Genomic DNA, 27,066 nt, shown 5'->3' with positions numbered 1-27,066 from the left:
AAGGAGAACCCTCCTTGACATGGAACTCACCTCTGCTCCAAGGGCCCCACGGCTGCACAGCATCCACAAAGAGAGAGCATTCAGATCCCGGGGGACCCTGACTTAGCATCTGAATTCCATCAAACAGCAACTGCTCTGAGCTGCTCTCTGGGAGCTGGTCAGCAGAAGAGCAGCCCCAAGATGGTCTGGGGAAGAGGGTGGGTTCCTGAGCTCTGGGTTCGAATCCTGCCTCTTCTCAACCTCTTCAGCACTCAGTCTGGTCATGGGCACAACAAGAATAATAGTCGTGCCTTCCGTTGGGAACACAAAGGGGAAGCATGCACCCCCGGGGCTGGCACATCAGAGGGTCCTATCTGGGAGCATCGCTGTGACAGTAGGGTGTCAGGCTCACCCCCCTCTTCCCTCCCCTTCCTCTCTGGCATGGAGAACCACTTAGAATGCAACCGCTTACATTCACCTAATGATAGTCCATTTCCATCACCATTGTTTGTCCAGGGCTTATGGTTTCGCAGAATTCAAGCTGCTCCTGGGCGGCTCCTCGACAAAGCGTGGAGCCAACTGTCTCATCGCCTCAGACGGCTGTGTGCTCCAGGTCTTCACAGTCCGAGAGCTGGCCCTGAGCCCAGTGAGAGCCGCCCGCAGCGTGGCCTGCGTGGAACCCACACCCCATGTGGGGTGGCGTGGCCTCCTCTCTGGCCCTCCTGAGACCATCTCAGTCACTCTTGGATGATGTCTGCTCATTGCTACAGCTTTCTCGGGGTTTCTGGAACCATCCGTCGCAAAGCTGCAATCAGAAGGAGCAGAAGGCCTCGCGGGTCTCTCCCAGCCGTTCAAGGACACAGGGTCTGCCTCCACCCAGGGATGACTCCGTCCCTGGACCGGTCATGGAGATGAAGTTCTTCCTCTGTCCCCGGGAGAGCACGCCCCCCGTTACAGTGGGTGGGTAGTTAGTAAATCCAGCTGCATTCTGTTCTAGAAATCCAGCTGGCACAAGCCCACAGAGAGCTGCCTTCTCTCAGCTGAGAAGCCCAGCTGAGACCCCCAAAGCTCAGCTCCTGGGGAAAGGGCGGGCCGGCAGCCTCCCCAGGATGCAGGCAACTCCCGAGCCCTGGCTGATTCTGAGCCTCTCAGGAAGCCGTCGAGTCTAAAGCTGGCTCCTCCATCCTCAAGACAGCTCCACTCAGAGAACCGAGGACGTGGGGCCGAGCCAGCCGGTGCTTCCTGGGCACTATGGTGGATGCCTGGACCCTGCACTCACACCCACAGTCCCCCGGCACTTACCTCGCATCAGCACCATATGCAGAGGTGATTTCTGGGGAACATTCTGGGCCAAATTTGAGCCCCAGAGGTCCTCCCGCTCTTCTCAGCCTCCATGAAAGTGAATTAGGCACCTGGAGACATAAGGAAAGATAGAAATCAACCCAAATGTATGGTGCGATTTTGGGCAACTGATGCCCTGGACACAGGTTGGACACACAGGACTTGCAGAGAGAGAATAGAGCCCAGTGACCCCGGCCGTGCTCAGGATACAGACATCATCATGGTATCAGGTTGCCTTTCTGTTTTCAAGGTTAGAACCAACCCATGGACAGCGTGGAAGACCTCCCCTGGCTTCCAGCAGACATGACCATCGGGCCTGACGACGGGAGAGGACGGAGCAGGGTTGGGTGGAGGGCCACCTCCTCACTTCACAGAGTGAGGGTCCAGGGATGAGGGACGGAAGACCAAGACAGGGAAATTTAAGCATAATATTTACTTTAAAAAGAATGCAAATAACAAAGCCCACTAATAACCAAGAATAAAGGTGGTGAGCTAAGCCATTGTCCCTCGTGGGGTCGTAATATCCTAACTGATACTGTGTATCGGTCTTTTTGTGTATATCATATTCAATGAATAATAAATAAATATACTCAGTAAGTAAATCAATAATCACCGTAATAACTGAGAGCGCAGTGCGCCGCCCCGTCCGGGCAGGCGGATGTGGCATTCCTCACTTCCCAGTGGTCTTCCAGGATGGGCCCGCTGCTCTCGGTGCCGGCTCCAGCAGGGCTGTTCCTTGACTCATCTTTGCGAGGTTGACTCCTTCCCACTGTTCAGCTCTCAGCCCACGCTCAGCCACACTCTCTGTTTGAAGCTTCTGCTCGTCACCTATCCAAGCTGAACAAGTTTCTCATCACTCGTTTGCCGCGCCTCTCACTCCCCGTGGGACACCGGCCGCTCCGTGACTGCAGGGGTCCTTCTGCCTCTTCACTTCTGTCTCTCCAGTGCCTGGGACAGGGCCTGGCACCTAGTCGGTGTAATTCAAAATCTTCCCAACGGCTTCACTCGTGTCCGTCCTGTGTGCACGCCTGGGGCCTCGTCTCTCTCTGTCCGTCCCCTCCCGGGCTGCGTTGGACTGTGCTGCACTAGCTCTCAGTCCCTGACACTCCAATCCTGGCCCCTCTTCGAGCCCGCCAGCCCGGGGTGGTGTCCCCTCCCTGGCCCCCTTACGTAATGAGCTCCCCTTCAGCCTGATGGTTTTAGCACAGACACCACTGCTTCTGACCCAGGCAGTGTCAGGCATCCTGGAATGTCACACAGTGCTCAGGGGACACCAGGGTGGACACCCAGGTCCCTTCCTCCCTGCTTCTGGGCAAGCGGTGCCTGGGCCAAGTGCCGCTGGACACAGCGGGTCTGCTCGCCAGGCCAGCCAGCCAGCCCTGTTGCTCTCCTGTCTTGCAGGGCGGGCGGCAGAGCAGCTTTGCAGGGAGGGCGAAAAAGCCTGAGTTCCCACACCCAGAGGTCTGAGCGCAGGCGTCCATTTTCCAGGGGGAGTAGGAGGGCACGGAGGGGAGGGGGAGCCAGACCTTCCATCTCCAGGCTGCCTGGAGAGGGCTGCTGGTGTCACTCATTAGGCCACCTGCCTGATGTCCCCATTCTTGTAGTAGTCGTGACACTGCATGGAAATTGGGTGTTTACTTGTCTCTCCAACTGATCCGAGAGAGTGTCGAGACGGGGGACTCTGCCTTAGTGAGTGCTGGGTCTCCAGCGCCAGCCGGGCCTTGGGCACCACGCTGCCTTTGAAGGAATCTGTGAATGAGAGATGTGTCCTCTGAAATGACACCAGCAAGGAGCTGCCTGTCCAAGTCCCCTCACAACCCCCCCCCGTCTGCACGTGTTGACTGTCGGAGCCTGTGGAGGACACCCTGGTGGTCTGAAACCCCACCCCGAGCCGGAGGAGAGACCCTCCAAGTTGGTGGGACCCCTCGGTACTGTCAGGGCAGAGAATCACGTTCCTCTCACTCCTTAATTCCCACATTTACATGAGTGTGCATGTGTGTGTACATATGTGTGTGTCTCATTCTACACCGGCCAGCATTACAGACAAGAGGAAGACACGGGCCTTGGAAGTTGAAGAGAACCCAGGTCGGGAGGTGACTACCCCAAACATAGTCTCTGGAGGCGTAAGGAGGATGGGAAACGTTGGCCTGTGCAGCACAGCAAACCTCCCTCCTGAATGAGTTTAGCTGTTTTTAGCATCCTGCACTAGATGAGGGCAGAAGCTGGATGAGGGTTGAAGCTGTGTCAGCGGGGGACTGTTTACTCGAGAGCAGCAGCAGCAGGATTCCCAGCCGTCCCTTCCCGACTGTCAGCAGTGCCAGTGGCCCTCCAGCCCTGCCTCCTGGGCGGGGCAGAGCAGAGCACCACACCGCAGCGCTGCAGGAGAGGGTCGCTCTGACCTCACGGGGCCCTCTCTTGAGCCTGCTGTAAACCTGCGACTCCCCCGGCTGCCAGCAGACAGTCCCAGGGCTGCTTCCCGAGAAAGGGAGCAGGGTCTGAGTGAGCCTTGAGATCTAAATGGAGAGGAGAGCAGGGCGTTTCTCAACGGGGCAGGGTCACCCGAGAGAAGTGGACTCAGCCTCCTTCCTCCAGCTTCACGATTAAAAGAGATGTTTGACTTTGTTCTCTCTTGAGAAAGAATGAATTGAATATACTTTGGACCGTGTTTAGTGGGAAAAAATGCTAGGTTAAAAACAATGGCTCAAACTTCAATTGAATTTTTAAGAAAGTCTGTGATTGCTTCATGAACTCACTTGCTTGTGAACTGAAAACGCAGAACAGTTTTTTGAAATGAATGTCCTTGTGCTGGAATCCTCCACGAGTCTGTGTCCTCACTGAGAGCTCTGCTGCCACCAGCCAGACGGGCTTCGCATTGAAAACGGGCTGATTTCCACCGTGTGGGTCTCAGCACAAACCTGCCAGAACCACCTTACACCCACTGTTCTTCTTAGGAAAGATATCTGTTATTCGTTATAAAAATGTGGATGAGTTCATGTTGCCAGGTAATAGGTCCCCTGGAGGCCTCTAATCAGACAGTGATGCTCAAAGCACCACTCCGCGAGATTTATTCACTGCCACCACAGCTAATGTGGGGACGTCTCCGGACTGTCTCAACGTAGATCTTGACCTGTGCGTGAGGGTCAGCCTGGCCATGTGTGTGCACACCTACCATTGGACTCAGGAGAATTGTTCGGCCAGAAGCTTCTCTTAGTCCCAAGCATTTGAAAGGGGAGGTGAACAGGCGTAACTTCCTAACAGAGTTGTAGAGATTGGTCACGCTTCGTCGAAGTCTTCGTGAAAAGTATCCCGCAGGAAGCCTGGCATCGTGTTTAAACAACACAGGGATGATTCTCTCTTGGCCAAGAGTTAGACCTCATGCATCTTCAAATCACCTGTGGTGGGGACGGGAATCTGCAGAGGGAATCGACTGCTCTCTGGGTCTCACCTCTGGCCAGCGAGGGTCAACCTTTTCCTTCACCTTCTGTGCCCAGCTTTTCCAGAATGTTTGGTCCTTGCGTCTAAGACTTGAAAGTGAGGAGTCGGAGAAGCCGAGCGCAAGGGCCGGCCTGGGATAGGTGCTCGTGGGCTGCTGGTCTCAACGCTCAACTTTCCGTCGGCTCCAGCCTCTTTCTCCAGCCGCGGAGGAACCCGAGGAGGCAGGCCTGCACACTCCCTGGGGATTTTTCTGGTTCACATTTTTATGAGTGGGGACAGCAACCCGCTGAGAAGTCGGCTGTACACGTATGTGGAATCGGGAAGAGGAAACGAGAAATTGATTGTTTTGAGAGTGGATCACTTACATGTCACTGGAAAATTCAAGAGTAAGTGTATTTACCCTAAAAGTAATCAATTTGCTTGTAGGTGGTTAAAAGGTCTACTTACAGCTTGAAATTAAGTGGATATGTCTGTGATAGGATTACTTCTTTGGAATCTAGTGGAGTTTATGTTTCTGCTGCTTGGGTCACCCTCGCAGTGAAGGGAGGTCACCTGTGTTCCTCGCTCATGTGGCGGGGAGATGCCCATGCCCTGCGGCCAGGCTCCCTTCTCAAGCAGCAGCTAACAGTTCATAGTGCTTCCACGCTGAACAGCAAGGGAAGTTGCCGGGAGCCCGGGAAAGGACCCCAGGCAGGGTTTGCTAGAGGAAGCACCGGGAGGCAGGCCGGCTGGCAGGGGCCGGCGGTGCCGCTGCTTCATAGAGAAATGGCGGGAGGCTTCTCTCCCCGTTTCCCTGGACAGTGTTAGCACGGACAACCCAAGGGATGGGAAAGGAGCCAGAGACGGGATTATTGTAGGCCTTCCCGCTTGATAAGTGCCGGCTAGAAGCCAGATCTGATTCACTTTAGAAAGACAAAGTGTTTCTTTCATGTCAATAGGTCGGTGACTTCTTTGGGTTTTTCATCCAATAAATGCATTAAAATGTGTCCTACAGCCAAACTACATAGCTGGCTGGCAATTATCTAAATTCTCTAGATGAAAGGCGAGAGGGGAAGTGGGGAGGTCGACCCTGCATCCATGTTCTCCTTCTCTCCCGGGACAGAGCCCGGAGTTGTTCCATGGGGCCGGGGCCCATAAGGCACATTTCTGAGCTGTCCTTGCTGCCTGTGGGGCCATGAGAAGGATGACTCTACTGACAGAGGCACCCCTTTTCCTCTCCCTTCCTTCCACCGTCCTGATGGGAGGAGAGCTCTGTGGCCTGGCACTGCAGCAGCCCTGGTAGCACAGGAGATGAGGGGCTGGGTCCCTGATGGTCATGGCATCGCCTCACAAGAGAGCTGTGGGAGAGAAACATACCTCCACCCTGGGGCTGCCTCCAACAGGCTTGGTTGATGTTGGAACACTCCTAGAGATGACAGAGCCATGCCGTAACCAGTACGATGAGACTGCAAATATATCTGGGTCAAAACGAAATAAATATTCCCTCTTCAGGCTCACAGAGAGCCAGTTTGTTGTACTAACTCACTGTGGGCCCCGCCCTCTGAGCACAGGGTTTGCTCAAAAGAGGAAATCACAGCCTGTGGGACAAGAACAGACAACATTAAGGCTTTGAAGAGCTGGTCCTAATGAGCCTGGGGCTCCTCGGGGACCAGCAGACCCGAGACGCCCCCGCCCCTATTTTGAGGGGCGTATGAGTTCAGGCAGAGCTGTGCTCGTTTCGGTGCGTGTTGTCAGCAGTTTTCTGGAGCGGGGTTGCCTTTCCAAGAGACAGAACGGAGCCCGTTAAGACGTGCAGTTTATAACGATTTATAAGGCATTGTTCTCGGTCCCCAGAGGACCTTGCTGTCTTTTCTGCCTTTGCCCCCCGCCCCCGTCCCCTCCTCGCTGTCTTACTCCGTGACCTTTCTCCAGGCTTTGCACAATCTCACTGGATTGTCAGCACACCCCCAACGACCTTGGCCCCGGGCTCCTCCTGGCTGCCTGCCAAGCGTACCAGGAACGGCTGTGGTTGTCAGGGGGCCCTGCTCTCCTCTCCAGCCCCTCGGCCTCGTGTGTAATCAGCCTGTACCATTCATCTTGTAATCGAACCTCCCCGCAGTTAAATTCAGTCTCTGAGGCTCCCTGAACGGGCATTCTTCAGGTCCTTTGAAAGAACAGGTGAGTCTCCTTGATCTCTAAGTCTTGTATCATTCTAGAACTTCTTTGATCCTCAAAGCTGCTTTCAGGCTGCCAACTAGGGGGCTGGAGGGCAGATGTTACGGGCGCTGACACCTTTCCAGGATGGCTGGGCCTCTAAGGGAGAAGGGACAGCTCCAACCTGTAGGGTATGGTAACCGTGTCAGCAAGGTTAGAGAACTTGACAAAATCTGACCGGCACAAGAGCAGTAGCCACCCGCAGGTGACAGGTCCGGTGCTGTAGCCCTTGCCACCACCCCAGGCCAGCCGGCAGTCCCCTAAGGGAACAGGAGCCTGCAGAGCGTTGACAGGAGACACCGCTCTGCTAGGAAAAGGTTTCTTCCTCCTCCTCCCACCTCTCCTCCTCTTGGGAGAGAAACACACCAACACAGCCAGGCTCAGCCACGGAAAGGAGCCGCACTCCCAGTGAGGGCCTGCTTGCTTTGCAGAAGGCCCAGAGCCTGAAGCACCCACCTGGAGTTGACTTCGGGGGGCCTCAGGGTGCAAGTGGGGGTGGTAAGCACAAGACCCAGAAGATTTCTTGGAAGCAGAGGAGCAGGGAGGCTGGAAGGAGGAGGGACTCCCAAATGCCCACTGGAGGAAAACTGTCGACTGACGATTTGATGGGAAAAAATAAAGTCAGACTGGTCTCGTCCGCTTGGCTCTGTGCACGCGAGGGGTCTCGATGCCTGACAATGACCTCTGACGGGCTGCCTTCCCCCTGCAACCTCGGAACGAGGGGCTGCGGATTCCCACTGCAGATTTTGGGAAAGCCAGGCAAACAGTTACCACACGGCAATAACAAAACTTCACACAGAGAGTTGTTGAATACTTCGGTTTCTCAGTAAAGAAGTCCTCTCACATGTTAGCAAGCTCTCTCTCCTCGTCGTCTTCGCAGAAACCATTTCTCAAGATTTGCCCTGTGATTCAGTTATATCCACCTCTTACCTTAGCTTGGCACTCCACTTAGCAAGGCGGAAGGCTCATGGTCAGCAGCACATCACACTCCAACGTGCTCCCAGAAGCCCTGTCCCATGGGAGTCTTTCCCCACTCCTTTAGCTTCTCTTTTTTTTGAGGAAGATTAGCCCTGAGCTAACATCTGCTGCCAATCCTCCTTTTTCTGCTGAGGAAGACTGGCCCTGAGTTAACACCCATGCCCATCCTCCTCTACTTTATATGTGGGACGCCTGTCACAGCATGGCTTGATGAGCTGTACCATGCCCTCACCTGGGATCCACACGGGCAAATCCCGGGCCGCCAAAGCAGAACTTGCAAAATTAACCGCCGCACCACCGGGCTGGCCTCTCCATCAGCTTTTCAAAGTTCTTGTTCTGGAAGGCAGGTCCCTGGTGGTTAAATGAGTTTACGCCCCTGTATTTTACACATCATCTTACTGAAATAGACAACATAGATCATCTCACATAGTTGTCCCAGTGAGGCTGGTACAGATGAGAAAGCTAGGGCTCTGAGAAATCCATGAATCTGTCCAAAGTCGCAGTTAGAACATGGCAAAGCTGGCCTTGAAAGTCACAGCCAGGGCCAGCCGCCTCTTTCACAGATTGATCTCTCAGTCGACACCAGGGGCTTCACTCTATGATCTGCGTGCAGAGCATTTTCTTGGACTTAGTACTATCAGGCTAAGGGTGTTTTCGGGCTCTATCTAAAATTATATCAGCTGAGATTAAAAGTTACTTGTGCCGTGCAGAGAACGTGAGTTAGCATAGAGGTCACCAGTCCCACGCTCTAGATGGATTAGGGCTTTTAGCTAGAAATTCTGATTGCCTGAAAAAAACATTGAAAATTGTTTTTAAGTTCTACTGTTCATCTCAGTCTAGATTTAGACCTGCTCCTCAAACGCGAGTGTGTTTGGGAGCCCAGCGGTGCTATGATCCTGGCAATCATTTCTTTAGCACTTCAAGGTTAGTTTTAGAAATTCTTTTGTATGCACCATTTCAAGTTGATCTTGCATCTCCCAACAACGCCATGACGTAGGAAAGCTTGACCCCGATAGTCCCATTTTTATGGCTGATGATCACACACTTAATTCCTTAATGGGGACCTGCTTAAAGTCCTAACGACTAGGAAATGTAGCCCGGCTCTCTAGCTTCCATTTGTGCACTTCAATTTCAGCATTTTTGTGTATTCGTTCATTTTTATTTTCATTTATCGTACTTTTACATTTCTTATCCTTTTCAGGGACTGCACCAGGCGCTGTGGAAACAAGTGAGTAAGACCCAGCCTCGTCTTTGAGAGAACCGGTGTTCTAGAGGAAGAAAGGCTGGTGCTGAGGCTGAACCGCTCCACATGCTGGGTGCTGGGATGGTGATGTGGGCATGGACATGAAATAACAGCTTCTGCTGAGGGGACAGGAAAATGCCACTGAGCTTGTGGCATTTCAGTGGGTCAGTGGATGTGTTTGGGCAAAGGAGGTAAAGGACCTTTAAACAAAGTGTCCTCAAGGACCTGGCATTTGGTGGCCGATGAGAGGGCCAGTGTGTCAGGAGCTGCAGAGCGCTCACGATGATGCACGGATGGGAACAGCGACGGATAATTCGTCCTGATGTGAGTCGGGCCAGGTGCGCCTCACTGAGGGGGTAGAGTTCATGCTACAAATCTGTGTTTCTCAAACTGAGCTCTGCAGGGTGCTGGAGACCTGTGGACCTTTTCCCTTAAATCTGTGATCACTTTCCGGCTTTTAATATGGATGACATTTAAAAATAAAAAAGTCACAAGTATCATCTGAGGGCCAATGTGGATGAACTTGACTCAGATCACTCTCACTTGAATTTGTGCCACTGCCCTTTTGTGTCGAGCGTTGCTTTCACACCAAGCACAGCAAACGCGGTCACGGGAAGTATTCACAGTAGTCTGAATGGGAACAGGTGTGTGAAGACTGAGTCATTGCACTGAGCGGGGACATCGACATGCCAACGTCACAAGAACCCGGACTCCATTAGCCAATGCTGGGGTTACGAGCAAGTGGACATTCTTTGCACAGCCTGGCCTGACACCATCCCATCACGACCATTTGTTGGCAGCGAGTGTTGGAGTGACTATTGAAGAGTTTTCCTGTTTTCCTTGGAAAGATAGAGATAATACTAGAAATCTAAAGTATATTCAAGGAATAGAACAATAGCTGTTGTATTTTCAAGTAAACAAGACAATTTGACTAATTTATCAGGAGCCGGTTCATTAAAAGTGATTTTTGAGGATTGATTCTGGCGTTTTTTGTTAATTATGAGATAGGAGTATCCTGAACTAATGAATAAATCCTTAAAGTGCTTGTTACCCTTTAATGTACCTTGAAAATCAAACAAGAATTCTTAGTAGTATTCTTATTAGAAAATAAAGCTAAATGTTAAATACAGAATTGAACCCGAGGCCACGCTTTCCTCCCCATCATCCGTCATTCTGTTAGAATGAAACAGCAGCGTGATTCTTATTAAATACAGGACTTTAATATAATGCTGGTTTTATAGTTTTGTGTTCACATGAAGTTGGATTTGTTTTATAGCTAAATAAAAGTATAAGAATAGTGTACTTACACATAATTTTGTGATTGAACACATTTAAATATGTAAAATAAATGTAACCAGAATGATATGATATAATTTGAGACAACATTAAACATGCAAGGGCATTAGTTTTTCTTTAAAAAGGCATATGAGGGGGCCTGCCTGGTGGCTCAGTGGTTAAATTCACACGTGCCGCCCCAGCGGCCTGGGGTTCACTGGTTTGGATCCCGGGCGCGGAAGTGGTACCACTTGGCAAGCCATGCTGTGGTAGGCGTTCCACATAAAAAGTAGAGGAAGATGGGCGTGGATGTGAGCTCAGGGCCAGTCTTCCTCAGCAAAAAGAGGAGGATTGGCAGCAGATGTTAGCTCAGGGCTAATGTTCCTCAAAAAAAAAAAAAAAAAAAGGCATTTGGAGGCCAACCTGGTGACATGGTAGTTAAGTTCTCACACTCCACTTCAGTGGCCTGGGGTTTGGATCCTGGGTGCGGACTTACACACTGCTCATCAAACCATGGTGTGGCAGCATCCCACACAGAAGAACTAGAAGGACTTACAACTAGGTACTGGGCTTTGGGGAGAAAAAGGAAGAAAGGATAAAGATTGGCAACAGATGTTAGCTCAGGGCCAATCTTCCACTCTTCCACACCAAAAAATTAATAAAATAAAGGATAGGAACATTTCTAAGATTTGGAAGCAAGTAAGGGCAACAACAGAGACTTGTGCTCTGAGGAGTTTTGGTACATGACCATAGTTTTGTTGGAGATAGAATGTTGATGATGGTGTGGACAACACGTAGAGGGAAGCTGGAAGGCAGGAGACTGGCTCAGAGGCTGGTAGAGAGGGGGTGGGGAGAAGAGTGCCATGGGTAGGCATTGCTGCAATGGACTAGAACAGAAGTGTGACAGGCAGGCATGGGGGGTGTTGCTGAGCTGCACACATTCAGGATGGTGGAGATATTAAGCCGTGTGACCCTCCAAATAATAATACAGTTTACCAGGATTGAGCATCAAAAATGTGGTACATGCTGGATTAACATTATGAAGCATAATTTTATACATCTGCTAATCTTGTTTTTCTGGTAAGATACAAGTCTCACACAAACACACATGCACATACTCCCCAAACATCCCCCAGCTGAGCAGGCGAGGAGAAAAAGAATTCAAGAGGGACAAGTTGGGTGACCCTAAGTCTCTTTCAGCTCTGACATTCCTCATGTGATTCTGTGATGTTGAAATAATATTGTTAGAATTTTTTCCCCCTTTTGATCATTTGCATACAAAGCATGCTATATTTTTTCTAAGGTCTTTGCTTAAGTTAGTAATTTAAAGCTTTCGTAGTCAAAAGTTTGACATAGGACAGTTCTGGTTCTGGTTAAGATGGAAAAAGCACACTCCACTCGTTCTCTCCCGCTGGAGAAAACTAAATCTCCAGACAGACCTCACAGGGCAGCTAGCAGAGGATTGTGAAAAGCCAACAGTAGCAGCCTATTGGAGAAGGGATCCAGATCGTTCACAGTATGACTCATCAGGAGTTGAGTTTCTTGTTTTTCTTTCTTTCTTTTCTCCTGTATCTACCAGTCTGGACCTCAAGGCAGCATGGGATCTGGAATGATGCCCAGGCAAGGACAGAAAGGGCTCCAAGGGAAGGCTGTCCTTTTGGTCTGAGGAATAGAAAGGAACAGAGAAAGGAGGACATTCTGGTCCCCTAGCAGGTCCTACTCCTGCAGCTGTAGCCCCGTGACAGTAGAGGAGTGGGATCTGGGTAGGCATCTAAAACTCTGACTGGGGGAATCTCTCTCTCTCCTGAGAGGAATATGTCTGAAGAGTGTGGGTGGAATTTCCATTATGTTTTCTCTCTCTTTATTCTCCTGTAGATAGATACACTCAAGGTAAGTGTGAGGCAGACTGGGGAAACTAAGGCCCCAGCTTTCTAGCCAGAGGGCCAGGGAGGCAGATCCCTGGGAGCCAGAGATTGTGGAGGAGACTGAGGAGAGAGAGCAGATCAACAAAACGATGCCATGAGTTTTATATGAACTCTTGGCTTTTCCCCAAACCTGAGCATGCATGGAACTGACCCAAAACATCATGCCAAAGGCTTTGAGAACTTGGGGTAGATCAACCCCCTAGGATCCAGACTTGCCAATGAGTGATGCACATGCAAAACAGATCTGAATAACACTGCAAAGGCTTTGAAAACTAAACTGACACTAGAGCCATAGCTCATCAAAGGCGTGTTCGAACACACATTCTGAACATTTGCATCCGTTGCTTGCCAAAGCAAAAACCAAAACCTCGACATTCTCTGGAGGATTTAAGCAAAGCCCATAGCCTTATAACAATATTCAACATGCCCAGCATGAAGCCCCAAGTTGCTCAACATCTGAAAAACCAGTAAATTTCATCTGACAAATTCTCGATGGAAAGGATGATGAACATCTACCAAACCCAAGGTGACCAGATGTTTGAATCATCGGAGAGAATTTAAAGCAGCCGTTATAACATGCTAACATGCTCCAAGAAGTAACAGCGAACACTCTTGGAACAAGTGGAAAGATGGAGAGTCTCAGCGGAGAAGTAGAAGTTATTTAAAAAAATGAACAAAGTGGAAATTTTAGAACTGAAAAATACAATAGCGGAAATTTTAAAAATTCACTAGATGGGCTCAACAGAAGAACGGAGATGACAGAGGAGCTGACTTGAAGATAGACCAATAGAAATTGTACTTTACAAACAACAGAGAGAAAAATGTTGAAAAAAATGAGCAGAACCTCGGAGACCTGTGGAAGAAGATCAAAAGGTTCACCATTCATGCCAAGAGAGTCTCAAATAGAGAACAGAAAAACATCCTGTGGAAAAAACATTAGGTGAAATAATGGGCAAAAACTTCCAAATTTTGGTGAAAGACATAAATGTACAGATTCAAGATACTGCATGAACTTCAAACCGCAAGAGTTTAAGGAAATCCATACCAGACACATCAAAATCAAACTCCAAAAACTAAAGACGAAAAGATCTTGAGAGAAACCAGAGAAAGATAATACATTATATATGGGGAAAAAACTATTAGAAAGATTGAAACTTTTTTATCAGATCAGAAGACGGTGGACTCGAGTTTTTAAAGTACTGAAAGAAAAGAACTGTCAACTCAGGATGTGACATCCAGCCAAAGCATCCTTCAGAAATAAAGGCAAAATAAGCACATTCTCAGATCAAGGAAAACTAAGAGAACGTGTCACCAGCAGACTTGTTCTCACACAAGCACAGCACTGTTGAAATTTCCGATTTGAAAATTCTGTGTTGTGGGGCTGTTCTGTGCATTGTAGGAAGTTTAGCTGCATCTCTGGACTCCACACCCTAGATGCCAGGAGTACCCACCTTTCCCCAGTTGTCACAATAAAAAATGTCTCCAGATATTGCCCTTTGGAGGCAAAATAGCACCCAGTTGAGAACCACTGCTCTAAATTAAATTCCAAAGGCACTCTTTCCATCGGAAGGAAATGATACCAGAGGGAAATGTGGAATTTCAGAAATAAGAGAAGAGTGATAAAAAGAATAAATATATGTTACTACAATAGATTATTTTTTCCTATAAGTTCTTTAAAATATGCCTGATGGCTGAAAGCAAAACTTTAACCATGTCTAATGGAATTTTCAAAGTATAGAGATGTAATACATATGACAACAACACCACAAAGTGGGGAGAGGAAAGGGGCACATATGGGGGTAAGCTTTCCACATTCTACTTGAAGTGATAAAATATTAATTCTAAGTGGGCTGTGAGCAAATGGTATGTTTATAATAATCTCTCGAGCGACTTCCAAAAAGACTGCATGCAGAAATATAGTCCAGAAATCAACAGATGAGTTAATTAAGATTAAATTCTAAAAAATATCCAAATACTTCAAAAGAAGGTAAGACGGGAAAACAGAAGAATGAAAAACAAAAGGAACAAGCAGAAAACAGTAATAAATTGGGAGACCCAAATCTAAACACAGCAATGGTTAAATTAAATGCACACGGTCTAAACACGCCAATTAAAAGAAGGCCCACCCAAGTGTGGGTTACAAGAAACCCACTCTGAATATAAAGATAGATAAATTAAAAGTATTGAAAAATACATAACATGCAAACATTAATCAAAAGAAAGCTAAAATGGCTCCACTGACATCAGACAAAGTGGAAGTGAGAGTAGAGTAATTAACAGGGATAAAGAGGGACATTCCATAGTGACAGAAAGATGTTTGTCAAGAAGCTGTGACAATCCTGAATATGTAGGCACAGCAGAAGAGTTTCAAAATAACGAAGCAATACTGACCAAAGTGAAAGGAGAAACAAGCATATTCACAATTGGGTTGGACACTTCTACGCTTCTCTCTTGGTGATTGGTAGAACATGTTAACAGAAACTCAGCAAGTATATAAAAGAAGTGAACAGCATCACCAACCAACCTGAACTCATTGACTTTTATCAAGCACTCTACCCAAAGGCAGCTGAATATATATTCTTTTCAAGGTCACGTGGAACATTTATCAAGACAGACCATATCCTGTGTTATAAAACAAAACCAGATGAATAGAAATCTTACAAAGTATGTCCTCTGATTATAGTTGGCTAGAAATCAATAGCAGAAAGATATCAAGAAAATCCCCAAACACTTGGAAACTAAATAACACACTTCCAAATCACCCCTTAGTCAAAGAAGAAGGTTCGAGGGAAATTAGAAAATATTTTGACTTGAATGAAATAAAAATATAACATGTCAAAATTTGTGGTGCAGCCAAAGTAGTATTTAGAGGAAAATTATAGAAAAAAATACAGATAGTAGAAAAGAACTGTGGTAGGAAGAATAAAGACCTCCCAAAGATGTGACATCTTAAAACCTGGAACCCGTGACTATGTTATTTTACACAGCAAAGGAGAATTAAAGTCGCAGATGTAATTAAGGTTGCTGGTCAGCTGACTTTAAAGTGGAGAGATGATCTGGATTATCCAGGTGTCCCAGTGTAGTCATGTGGGCCCTCATAAGTGGAAGGAGGAGACAAAAGAGAGAGAACCAGAGAAACGGCAGCATGAGAAAGACTTGACCCGACACGGTTGCCTTTGAAGATGGAGGAAGTGGGATGCGAGTGAGCCAAGGAATGTGAGTGCCTCTGGGAGCTGGGACAGGCTGCTTGTCCCCAGAGCATGCAGAAGGCAGGCCTGCCAATAGGAGATGTTAACTAGATGAGATGCATTCCAGATTTCTGGCTTCTACAAGTGTAAGATTGCAAATTTGTATTGTTTAAGCCACTAAGTGTATAGTTGTTACAGAACCACAGGAAACCAGTCTAAGAAAACAGTGTTGGCTTAATCATCTCTGCTTTAACCTGAAGAAACTAGAAAAATAAGAGCATATGGAATGCAAATAAGGAGTAGAAAGGAAGCAATAAATACAAGTGAAGAGATCAATAAAATTGAAAACAGAAAAACAATAGAGAAAGTCAATGGAAATAAAATATGGGTTTTGGAAAAGATGGATTACATGGCTGTTGAGCCAATGGACCACTGCGGATTCTTCTGCACGTTTTATGACACTATGAATTGGGTTTCCTGTTACTCGAAACGCACCTAACTTCAGCCATTAGGGTGGGTGCTTCTCTCCTGGGGTGTGACTGACCAGGGACAAATGCTGTCTCTCAGGAGGAAGGTGCAGACTGCTAGCCAGTTACACCCCGGGGGTACCCTCCCTGCATGAAGCCCTGGGCTCCTCATGCCTCTGATGCGCCAACATCAGGGCTCTTAAAACCATTGCAATGGAGAATTCACGTCCGCCCAGAATGTCGTATTAGGAACAGCCACGAGGCAGGTGTAATTACCCTCTGGGGTACAAGGCATTAGACAAAATTCTGAGGACTAAATTCAGACACCAGTTATCTTGTATTACCCAATTACTACGAGACAACATATTTCAAATTATCAACCACAGGATTGTTAGCAAATTTTGGAGCACAACTTATTTTTGCTATATGTTATTAAATGCTCAAGTGAGGGACAATTTATAGGATTCTCACAGGATTTGAGAGACGAGAGAGACATGAAGGCCTGGAGAAGCTGGAAGTTCTCATGGAAGAGGCCAGGCCCCCAAGGTCAAGGGAAAGAAAGAAGCTGACGGTGACTCCCTGCCTGGGGAAGGAAGATGGGTGTGGAGGGCCCGTCCCTGGACTCTGGCTGATGCCCCAGGTGACAGCGGGCAGGGGAGCGCCCAGATCCTACAGGAGCTTTTGCACAAGCGTCAGGTCACACATGTGCCCACCTGGATCAGAGCGGCTGGGAGGGCACATGTTTGCTTTGATGTGTCTGGACCACGGGTTCCGGATTCCCGTGACGTGGAGGAGAGGGAAACCCCGGACACATGCTGCAGCAGAGGCCCAGGGGACTCCGCCCCAGTGTCCCGGCAGGTCTGAACTCAGGGCCACTGGCCTCCTTGGGGCGCTATCCCCAAAGGGGCATTTGCTGGGCAACGTGCGAGGGAGATGCAACTTTTCCCCTCCTGGTGTTTTAGGGGCACAAGTCTCCCCAAGGAACCAACCGCAGGATCACACGGAGGCTTGTGTCATGCCGAGGACTTGGGGTGTTGCCCACAAGGCTGGGACCAAGTCCGGGGTACACTGCCCCAAAATGCTTCCTCCCTTTCCCCAAATCTCACATGTAGGTTTTAAGAGGGCAAAGTCACAAAGCTGAGGGAGGTCGACCCGGGGTAGAGTCAGCGAGGGGTGGGGGTGAGCAGCTTGTGCATGTAATGTGGCTATGAGGCCACAGGACGGGGGTGTCTGAGAAACCAGGAACCTGACACCTGGCCCTGGGAGGGGCTGTGGGGGCTCCTTCCAGCCTAGGGACCCAGGCCACCCCGGGGTGGACTTCCTGAGAGCAGGGGGCGCTGGCAGCAACCCCCGGAACTCCTTTCACTCTTTGTCCCCCGAATGGCTGCCTGGGTGACAGGCAGCCCTTCTCAGGGCAGCTGGAAGGTGCTTGGTGATGCCTGTAGGTGAGCTCAGTGCTTCTGTATGTGAGCACCCTGGACTAGCGCCTGGGGATGGAACTGCGGGCCCCGGGCCCCACCTGACCTCCTGGGCAGCAGCTCCAGCAGTGGCGTGCGTGAACAAGCCCGCGGCCTCTGCTGAGGGAGCTGCCGTTTGAGTGTCACTTAATTCAACGTTAGGGCGGCAGTTTGGGCTGACTGGCAAGGCGAGTGGTACAGGAGACCCCACTCCCCAGCGAGTCGAGTCCTAGCCCAGTGGCCTCTTCTGTCTACCTGCTGGTGGGGCCGAGGGCGGGCACGAGCCGCTCGGCCAGACACTCCAGCTACAGGAACACAATTCTCCCCTCCTCCAGGCCTCCCCGCCTCGCTTCTCAGACTGCCGCCAACGTGCACACAAATTACAGCCTGCGGGGTCTGGGGCAGACCCCCCACAGGCCAGCCACAAGCGGAAACCTCTGCTCTTTTTGAAGTTTTGTTCATCTGCAAATGTGGGCACGTTTCCAAGACTGCTGTCCGCGCACAGCCCTGCGTGTGTCCTGCAGGGGAGACACCTGCCTGGGTCTGTCATGCAGCCCTCTCGGGGTATCACTCGGAGGGTATGTGGCTCTCTTGGTGAGGGGTGGCCTTGGGAGGAGCGTCCTCCAGGCCAAGCTGACGTCTCTTCCCCGGCCCCCCTCGAGGACTTCTCTTCTGCCTTGGGGGTCTCAGCACCAATTGCTCCCACCGTGCTGCCTACTGAGCGCCTGCAGAGCAGAGCCCTCCTAAAGACTCTCATTTAATTCAGTTCTCAGAACAACCTTGAAGGGTTTTCCTGGTTTACAGGAAGGAGCCATGCAGAGCACATGGGAAGCTGTGTCTGTGGTCCCAGCGAGGGGTTCATGCTGGTAGGGTGGCTGGAATCTGTGTGCTGTCACCAGGCTGGGGGATCCTAGCTGATCTTGAGGGGTGGGTCCCACAGTGTGTCCTGGGAAGAGTGGCAGCATCGCCGGGGAATATGTTAGCCATGCAAGTCCTCGGTCCCCTCCCCACAATGAGTCAGTGACTCCTGGGGGCCGGCGGGGGATTCCCTGGCTTACACCTGACGTCAACCTTGCAGACACATGGCCCTCCCCCTCCATGGGGAGCAGCCCTGCGGGGTCACACACATGGGCCTCCAGATTCACTCCGAGAGCCCCTTAGAAAGCGTGGCCCTTCCCACCCAGGGAAGAGGGTGAGAAAGAGACACAGCACAGAGCGAGTGTAAGTAACAGAGAAGGAGGGAACATGGTCCTGAGGCAAGAGAACCTAGAACACCATCTGGGGAAGTTTCCAGTCACGCGTGATGAAGACGCGTGTCCAGAGGGCCAGCCTGGACAGCAGAGTGCCGAGGGCACCTCGGGATGTCAAGAGGCTCAGCCATGCTGTCCTCAGAGACGATCTCCCAGCAGGTCTGTCAGGGTCCCTGAACCAACAGGACCGCTTCCAACCCGACAACACACAGACACAACACACACACACACACGTACACAAATTGGGACACACAACCTGACACATACACAGATCCAACATACAGACAGACACACATGCAGAGACATACATGAACATACACACAGACATACATGAACACACACAGACACACATATAACCTCACAAACATGCGTGTGCACACACATACAAACGCATCACACACAAGTGGGCAGGGACTGGATTTGGACTCACTTGCTGACGCAGCTGGACGGCCTTTCTCAGAATGAATGTTCTCTTCCTCTTCGGTCTCTTCCCAGATTCTACGAGCCCTCGAGGGCAATGTGGGATTTGGTTTATGGGGAAGCTGGAGCCGGCCCTTGTGTCCCGTGTACACCGAGGGCTCAGCAGCCCCGCTCTCCACGAGGTGTGACGACAGCGGGCAGCTCTGCAGGACCCGGGGGACAGCAGGACAGGCGCTTGGTGTGGGATGGGGCAGTTGAGTCCTTCCTGGGAGGGTGAGAAATCCCACCAGGGACACTCTTGGCCTCCAGATGGATTCCTGCGGGGGAAACAAGGCGCTTGGCTTGAGTAGGTAAAACGAACGGGTTCAACAATAATTGGTGAAACTTACAATCCTCTGCATGTTTCTGTGGGGTATGGCTGTCGGCAGTGGGTGACTATCACTACACGGTGATTCAGCGTCCCGTGTGCAGGCAGCGTGCCCTCATCTCCCAGGGGTTTGCTCCTCTCCCCTCTGAGGCCGTGGGCGTGGTGAGGGTTGGTGCGGACCCGGTACAACGGCTGAGGGCTGGTGTAGACGGCCAGGCTGGGCTTTTGAGGCTGAGGGGTTTCACTTTCTACTGACGGGGTGCAGAGGCTTTGGAGAAGCTGCTGGGATGCACAATTACGTTTCTGCATCCCCTGGGCCGGAGCCTCTTGTGATGGCACAGTCATGCCCCTGAAGACTCAGGGTGGGGGTGGGGGGGGGTGCTCAGAAGCCCAGGGTCTCAGTGTGGCCCAGGCTGTTCCATCTCTGAGACAGTCTCCAGCTTCTCCCAGTTCCAGCCTTGATGCTCCCACAAACACCAGCGCTCCCTGGGGCCCCTTCTGAACCCCGAGGTCATCTTTGAAGACTCTCCATGGTTGTACTGCGTGCTAGCAGGCCTGGGGCGGAGCTCAGAGGAGCCGGAAGATCACCCCTCTTTAGGTTTTGGCGTTATTCCAAAACTTCTTTTGGATGACTGTGAGGAATTAATAAGGAGTGAAAAGGATGGCCCTGGAGAACCACGGAGTACCCTGAATGGCATTTTCCCCAATCCAGGTGGTGGCTTCCTGCCTCACCCTGCAGGTGGGGCACACAGACAGGGTCGTGTAAACCCTGACTTCTTTGCCTGGGGTCCTTGGGGCTCACACTCGGGGATGTCTCGAGGGAGTGGCAGAGCTGACTCAGAGCAGGGCCAGTCATTCTTCAAGACGGGGTGAGGTTCGGCTGCTGACGGCAGGGCCTGGTCGGATGCGTGTCTCGTCCGGAGGGAAGGAGGGCTCTCTGGCCTGTAGGGCGGGACCTTCATGGGATGGAGGTCCACGGCGGGCCGCGGGCCTGGTCCGATGTCTCAGAACCGCCTCCCTGAGGCTGCTCCAAAGTCCAAGGCAGAATCTGGTGTCTGCGAGCTGCACTGAGGTGGGCCTGCCCTGCTCTGGGTCCCGGAGAGAGGTGGGCAGGGGTTGGGCATCATTTCACAGGCTACGGGGAAGGGCGGGAGCTGGGAGGCATGCCCAGGAGCCCTATACAACCCCAGGGAGGGCGTCCCCAGGGGCCTGAGAAGCTCTGCCTAGTCCTTGGAGGCAGGGTTTCCTCTTTCTCCAGGCCCAGGCTGTCACCCCACAGCCCTTCCTGGGCTGAGCTGGGAAGGGGTGTGTTAGTCAGCCTGGGCTGGTAACAAAGTGCCACGGCCAGGGCAGCCTAAACAATGGAAGCACATTTTCTCACGGTCCTGGAGGCTGGAGTTCTGAGATGAAGGTGGAGGATGGGCTGGCTCCTCCTGCGGCCTCTCTCCTGGCTGTGTGGATGGCCGTCTCCTCCCTGTGTCCTCACATGGCCGTCCCTCTGTGTGTGTCTGTGTCCTCATATCCTCTGCTGATGAGGACACCAGTCATACAGGATTAGGGCCCACACATATGACCTCATTTTACCCTAATCACCTCTTTAAAGGACATACCTCCAAACACAGTCCCATTCTGAGCTGCTGGGGGTAGGACTGAACATATGAATTTTCGGGGGGACACCATTCTGCCTGTAACAGAGGGTGGGGCTTGACAGGGCATCTGTCCCCTCCCTCCTGCAGCACCCAGTTCTGTCCTCTCTTGGGTCCACCAGCGTTCAGCCCTGCTCTCAGAGAGTGCCCAATGGACGTCTCCCCAGAGAAAGATGGAGAGAGACGGAGAGAAAGACAGACAGAGACAGACAGAGAGAGAGACGGAGAGAGAGACGGGGAGAGAGATGGAGAGAGAAGGAGAGAGAAGGAGTGAGATGGAGAGAGACAGAGAGGGAGCCAGGTGCCGGGTCTCCATCCGTGCCGTGTGCACACAGGGAGCCTGTTCAAAGGCAAGCAGACGCTCCCTGACCTCTGAGCCGACACAGACCCTGTCCACTGTGACTGTGGACACACTGCAGCCCATGCTGTGCAGCCCACCCTGAGCCCTGCTTGCCCTGGCTGTGGCGGAGCTCCTGCCACTCGCAGTCTCTCAGAGGGACCCGCAGGATGGAGCCTGCTGCCCGAGGCTCCAGCTTCCTCTTGTCCACGTCACGGCCTTTGCCTCCCTCTCACTTTCCTCACTCCTCACTCTCCTCCCAGATAAACCAGCAGCATCCAGACTCATGTCCCAGGGGGCCTGGGAGACCCAAACCAAGACCTGTGCAAGAGCTAAACCAGATGTGACTCCAGGAAGTGCTTGTGGCATTGACACACTGACAAAACCAAAACAAATCAGGAAATTAATAGCAAACAAGGTTAGAAACCAATGAAACTCAAATTGCCTGCATTCATGATCGTGCCAGATGAGTGGTCTGCGGCAGCTCAGCACCGGCGGTGGCGAGGCCACGCTGTCCGTGCTGACAGGGCTGGACTATGCCGGGCTCATAGCCCCACTGCGGCCTTGTACGGGGAGGGCCCCTGTGCACAGTCTTCACCCAGAGCAGCCTTTGGCCTTCACTTGCCGTTGACCCGTTGCTGCCGTCCTGACTTTGCCTCTGTGCCTTTCCGTCCAGGGCCACAGCGAGATGGGGTCTCTCTCTCATACTAACTGGAGTGGCACCCCAAATGTGATTCACAGGAAACTGCCCAGAGGGGCCACTTACCCCAGATGATCCCGAATGTGCCTTTTCTTTTGTTTTCTGATCCAGCTTTTCTTTTTTTCACTTAAAATAGCTTGTGGCGAAATACACAACGTAAAGTTCCCGTCTTAACCATTTTTCAGTGTCCAGTTTGGTGGCACTAAGTACGTTCACATTGCTGTGCAGCCGTCAACACCACTCACGTCCACCTCTGGAACTGTTTTCATCTTGCAAAACTAAAACGTGTCCCCATCAAATACTAACTCCCCGTTCCCGCCAACCCCAGCCCTGGGCACCCATCATTTTACTTTCTATCTCTATGAATTTGACTCCTCTAGGTCCCTCATGTAAGTGAAATCTACAGCGTTTGTCCTTTTGTGTCTGGCTTATTTCATGTAGCATAACATCCTCAAGGTTCATCCATGTTGGAGCAAGCGTCGCAATTTCCTTTTTAAGGCTGAACAATATTCCACTGTACTAATAAACCACATTTTGTTTCTGTGTTTGTCCTTCAATGGATATTTGGGTTGTTTCCCACTCTGGCTGTTGTGAATAATGCTGCTATGAACACAGGTGTACAAATATCTCTTTGAGATTCTGCTTTCAATTCTTTTGGATAAATACCCAGAAATGAAATTACTGGTAGCAAAAGGTGCTTTTAACAAATTTTTAAGGATTATCACAGAGAAGCAGATACGAATGTAAACAGTACCTGTTGGTCTTCATGAATACATCTTCAGACTAAAGGATCTGTGGGCTCCAGCAGGAGGAAAGCCACTTGTCCCACAGAGGCAGACCCAAAACAATGACTTGGGTACAGAGGTTATTTGGGACACGACTCTGAGAAGAACTGTGAGGGAAGGCCACGGGGACAGAGGGAGGTGCCCACGGCCCGGCTACTCCTCTGGGTCCTGTCTTGGCTCTGCCCCCTGCTCCCAGTGACCTGGGGCAGTGGCACACGAGGGCGGGCGGCCTCCCTCTCCCCCCAGGCAGTGAGAGTGTTCATTGTCTTCAGGGAATCCAAACAGGACCGACTGGTCTGTGTGCTGTTTACCATCACCGCGCACCGGGATTCCAAACGATGTGGCCATAGAACTCTGCTCCCTGGAAAAACATGTTTGTCCCAAACAATGGCTCAGCTGCTGTTGAACTTAATAACATCTGTGGAGGCTTCAAATTGACAGGTAGGACTGCTAATGCTTTAATAAATATCCTCTCCTGCATGGACATTAATTTGGAGGCCTCCCAGTTACGCGGTTGGCCCGACACATGTTTGTTCCAAGAGGAAGCTTGAGGGCTCCGAAACACTTCAACTCCCTTCCAGTGTGGTGCATGGGCCCCGTGGTCACGCGTGTCCTGTGTTTAAACACTTGTTTTGAAATAAACAATGATAATGTGGTGCTGAAGAATGCAAAGAAACAGAGCTTGAGTTACGGCAGCTCTGTGCTCCTATGGACACCCGGAGGGACAGCAGAATCTCAGGTCTGAGAGCAAACTTTAGTCTGTACACATGGATTTCCTCCATTTCCTGGACGTCTTCTCACGGTCTGTGTGGAGGCAGCAGAGGAAGGCCCCGTCTGTGATTGCAGCTGGCGTTACTATTATCAGGAGGAGACGAGCCTGGTGGCGTTGTTGGGGCGTTGGTGTCCGCCTGTGAAGGAAGATGAGACTTGTCCCCATGTGAGAGAACCAAGAGAGCAACCGGGGCTCTGCTCCCCCAGAACTCCTCCCCCCGGGGTGGTATTTTGCATACAACCTCACTTGGATACTTTCTTTTATGTGAACATACTTGTTCCTTCCACTGACATTGGCTGAGCTTCAGCTCTGAGCACAATGTTGTCTGGTGGTTGTCCCCAAAATAATGTAACTTCTGGGTCAAACAAATGGCAGTGAAGATGCAGTGGATGTTCTCTCCACCGTCCATCTGAAGTTTCCTCCAGGGGGTGGTTCCCTGCAGGGGGACACATGGCTAGCTCCTCCATCCGCCTGCACGTCTTAAGTCATAAACAGTCCTCAGGCACTTTCGGCTACGATAACCATTGATCTGGATTTTAAAAACTCAGCCTGCCTGGCCCAAGACTGTCCAACCGTGAACTTGGGGTGCCATCCTGTCTACTGCCCACCAGGCTGGGCTGCTTTAGGGTAGGGGTGGCAGTGGGGTCCTTCCTCAGCCTCCCCAGCCCCCCAAGCTTGCTAGAAAGATCCTGAACCTACAGAGTAAGGGCGGCTGGGGGGAGAAAATGGACGGGAAACAGAGCCCTCCCTGACTTTGGGGCAGTCTGCCGGCCCATCTCCAGGCTCCCTGGGGGTGCTTCGGGCGGATGCAGGTCTGAGCTGGCTGGTCACCACCGACTCCTTCTACAGCCCCGGCGCTGCAGCTGAGCTGTGGGACCGCGGGCCCTTCCCACCAGCGTGGAAGACGGCCCTGTGTCTCTCACCCTCTGAGTTTCCCTTGGGGAGGCATCAGATCCAGGCCACAAGGTCCTGACTTGAGGGAACACTTGTCCTCCTCTCGGAGTGGCCCCTCTCAGCCTGGAATTGGACTCCACCATTTCCCCCCACCACATACCCCTACATATTCCCACATCTGGCTCCGAGAAGGTGCTCCCCACCAGATCCTTCCCTGCTCAGAAGGCTGCGCTCGGATGGCTGTGAGCCGGCTTCATGACTGTCTCCTTGAATACGCAGCGTTGGGTGCCTTGTGTCTCCAAGTCTGGCTGCTTTACACCTGTTACCTCTTGATGTCTGCGTCAAATACTTAAGTTTTAACAGTCTCTCATTTTTGGAAGGACCCATGACTGTATGTGAATGATGCAAAGGAACGTGATCCAGGGTGGACAATGAAGGGGGACTTCCAGGTGGTCTTGGAGATGGCAGGCACTGGACACACAGCTGTGCAAGGAGGGCCTGGCAGAGAGAGCAGGAACTGAGAGTCGCTGGGGAGCACACCGGACGCGGCCCCTGCCTCAAGCCTGGGCCGCTGCAGAGCGTGGACAGTGTCTTAGCAGCGATGCCCCACATGAGGGGGGTAACTGGGAGAGAGCCTGTCTCCTCCGCACCAGCTCTGAGCCACCCATTTCCTAGTGGAACGACCACAATGCTCATCCTTTCCAAGTTCCAGAACCTTCTGAGCTCCTTGGAGTAAAGAGCTTACATAAACACAAAATGTCCTGCTTTTATTTTAAGAGTAAAGTAGATGGACACGTTCCCGTGCAGACACCCCAAGGCACATTGGATCCGACTTCCACAGTTTTAATAAAGTGAAACATTTTGGAAAACAAACAAACAAAAAACTTTACCCTTGATCTCTACCCCCATTACTTTTTATTTCATTTCATTTTTTTTTTTTTTTTTTAGGAAAAGGCTTTGAAGCGTCCTAGAGCCTTGAGGTGGGGAGGGTGGCGCTCCTCTGCCGGGAGCAGCAGGCTTCTCAGAGGCAGACGGACTCAGGCATCGACAACAACAGCAACAAATGTAGCGGAGCCCTCGCCTTTGATGTGAGAAGATGAAACATCGTGTCAAGGAGTGCTGGGAGCTTGACTGAAATGTGATAATCTGGAAGCCTGGTACCTTCGGGGCCACTGCATTATAAAGGTAAAGATCGGGTTATTAATGGCAGTTTCCAGTTTAAAACAAGTCTTAAGATGTGTCTGATCTGCAGGTCCCATGCAGACACCCCTGCTTGCAAACACGTGTGGACCACATGCCTGTAAACGGAAGAGCTCAACTTGCAAAGCGAACGCTTTGGGAGCAGACTGGCCCGGGGAGCCCCGAGTCCTCCTCATCTTGGCAGGAAGCTTGGCATGAAGCCAGAGCTACTAAGTGCCATCCCCTCCGGGCTTCTCACATCTTCCAGGATGTCCTGCAGGGTGTTTCTGGCTAACGAGGAGTCCATGTGTGTAGGTCCTCCGAGCTGGTTGCTGCCCCTGCGTGGAGGCTGTGGGGGTAAGGGAAGACTCTCTCATTTAGTGAGAAAGGGGCCACAGAATCCGCAGCACCCCTTATGTTTGGGTGGGAGGCCGGAGAAAGGGATGCAGCTGCTCCCTCAGGCTGATCTGTCAGGGGATGGGGGGTGGAGATGTGAGGGGCCCCCAAAGCTTCCACTGGCCGCCCTGGGCCTGGAGCTCCTGTCCAAGCTGAATCCTTGAGAGTGCCTGGTCCTTTCTTCAAATGAGATGGCTTTAGCTAGGTAATATATTAGACATGGAGGGCAAACGTCGCTGGAGCTGGTGTGGGGTGGGGGTGGGGTCTAGGCTGGGTGAGGCTGCGGCGGGGCATGTGAGCAGGGCCTCAGTTTCCTTAGCTGTAACTGCAGAGGGCTGGCCCATGTGCCAACCGTGGTCCTCTGTGCCTGCAAAGCTGCTGTCAGCCGTTAACTCCTGCATGTAAGGTGGTCCATCAGACCCTGTGGCACAGACACTCAGATCAAAGAAAGTCCTGGAAAGGGAAGCTGCTGAGTACCAGGACCTGCCCAGGCTGGGGCTTTTGGGGAAGCTGGTCAGGCAGCAGGAAGCTGGCAGCCAGGACAGAAGAGGTGCTGGGAGGGAAAGCACAGGTGTGTGCGGAGGGGGAGGTCAGGGCCGCAGGTGTCAGGGTCGTCACCACCCTCTGTGGAGTGCTTCCCCATCCGGCCTCCCCAGGGTGTCAGGGGACACACAGGCCTGGTCTCGTAGCGGCAGGTATATCCTGAATTCAGATTTGAATCCCAGCCTCTTGACTCCAGGCTGGGTCTCGTGACCAGGGACATTCAGTGTGTCCCTTGGCTTATCAACTGCGAAGCCCCCTGTCCTGATGTTGGCTACCAGCTGCCTCGTTCACCCTTG

The 27,066-nt window shown here is 51.4% G+C and overlaps 1 long non-coding RNA gene across 1 annotated transcript; it reads left to right on the top strand.

The window, feature by feature from the left end:
* Positions 1 to 4,116: 4,116 nt before the first annotated feature.
* LOC111770221 (uncharacterized) lies at positions 4,117 to 10,147 on the top strand. Its single transcript, XR_011431160.1, has 2 exons — positions 4,117 to 5,141; positions 9,128 to 10,147. It is a non-coding gene; the product is annotated as an uncharacterized lncRNA (long non-coding RNA).
* Positions 10,148 to 27,066: the final 16,919 nt, after the last annotated feature.

The sequence above is a fragment of the Equus caballus genome, chromosome 23, assembly GCF_041296265.1.
Source record: "Equus caballus isolate H_3958 breed thoroughbred chromosome 23, TB-T2T, whole genome shotgun sequence".
Taxonomy (NCBI): domain Eukaryota; kingdom Metazoa; phylum Chordata; class Mammalia; order Perissodactyla; family Equidae; genus Equus; species Equus caballus.
This window is presented reverse-complemented; position numbering and strand designations above follow the sequence as displayed.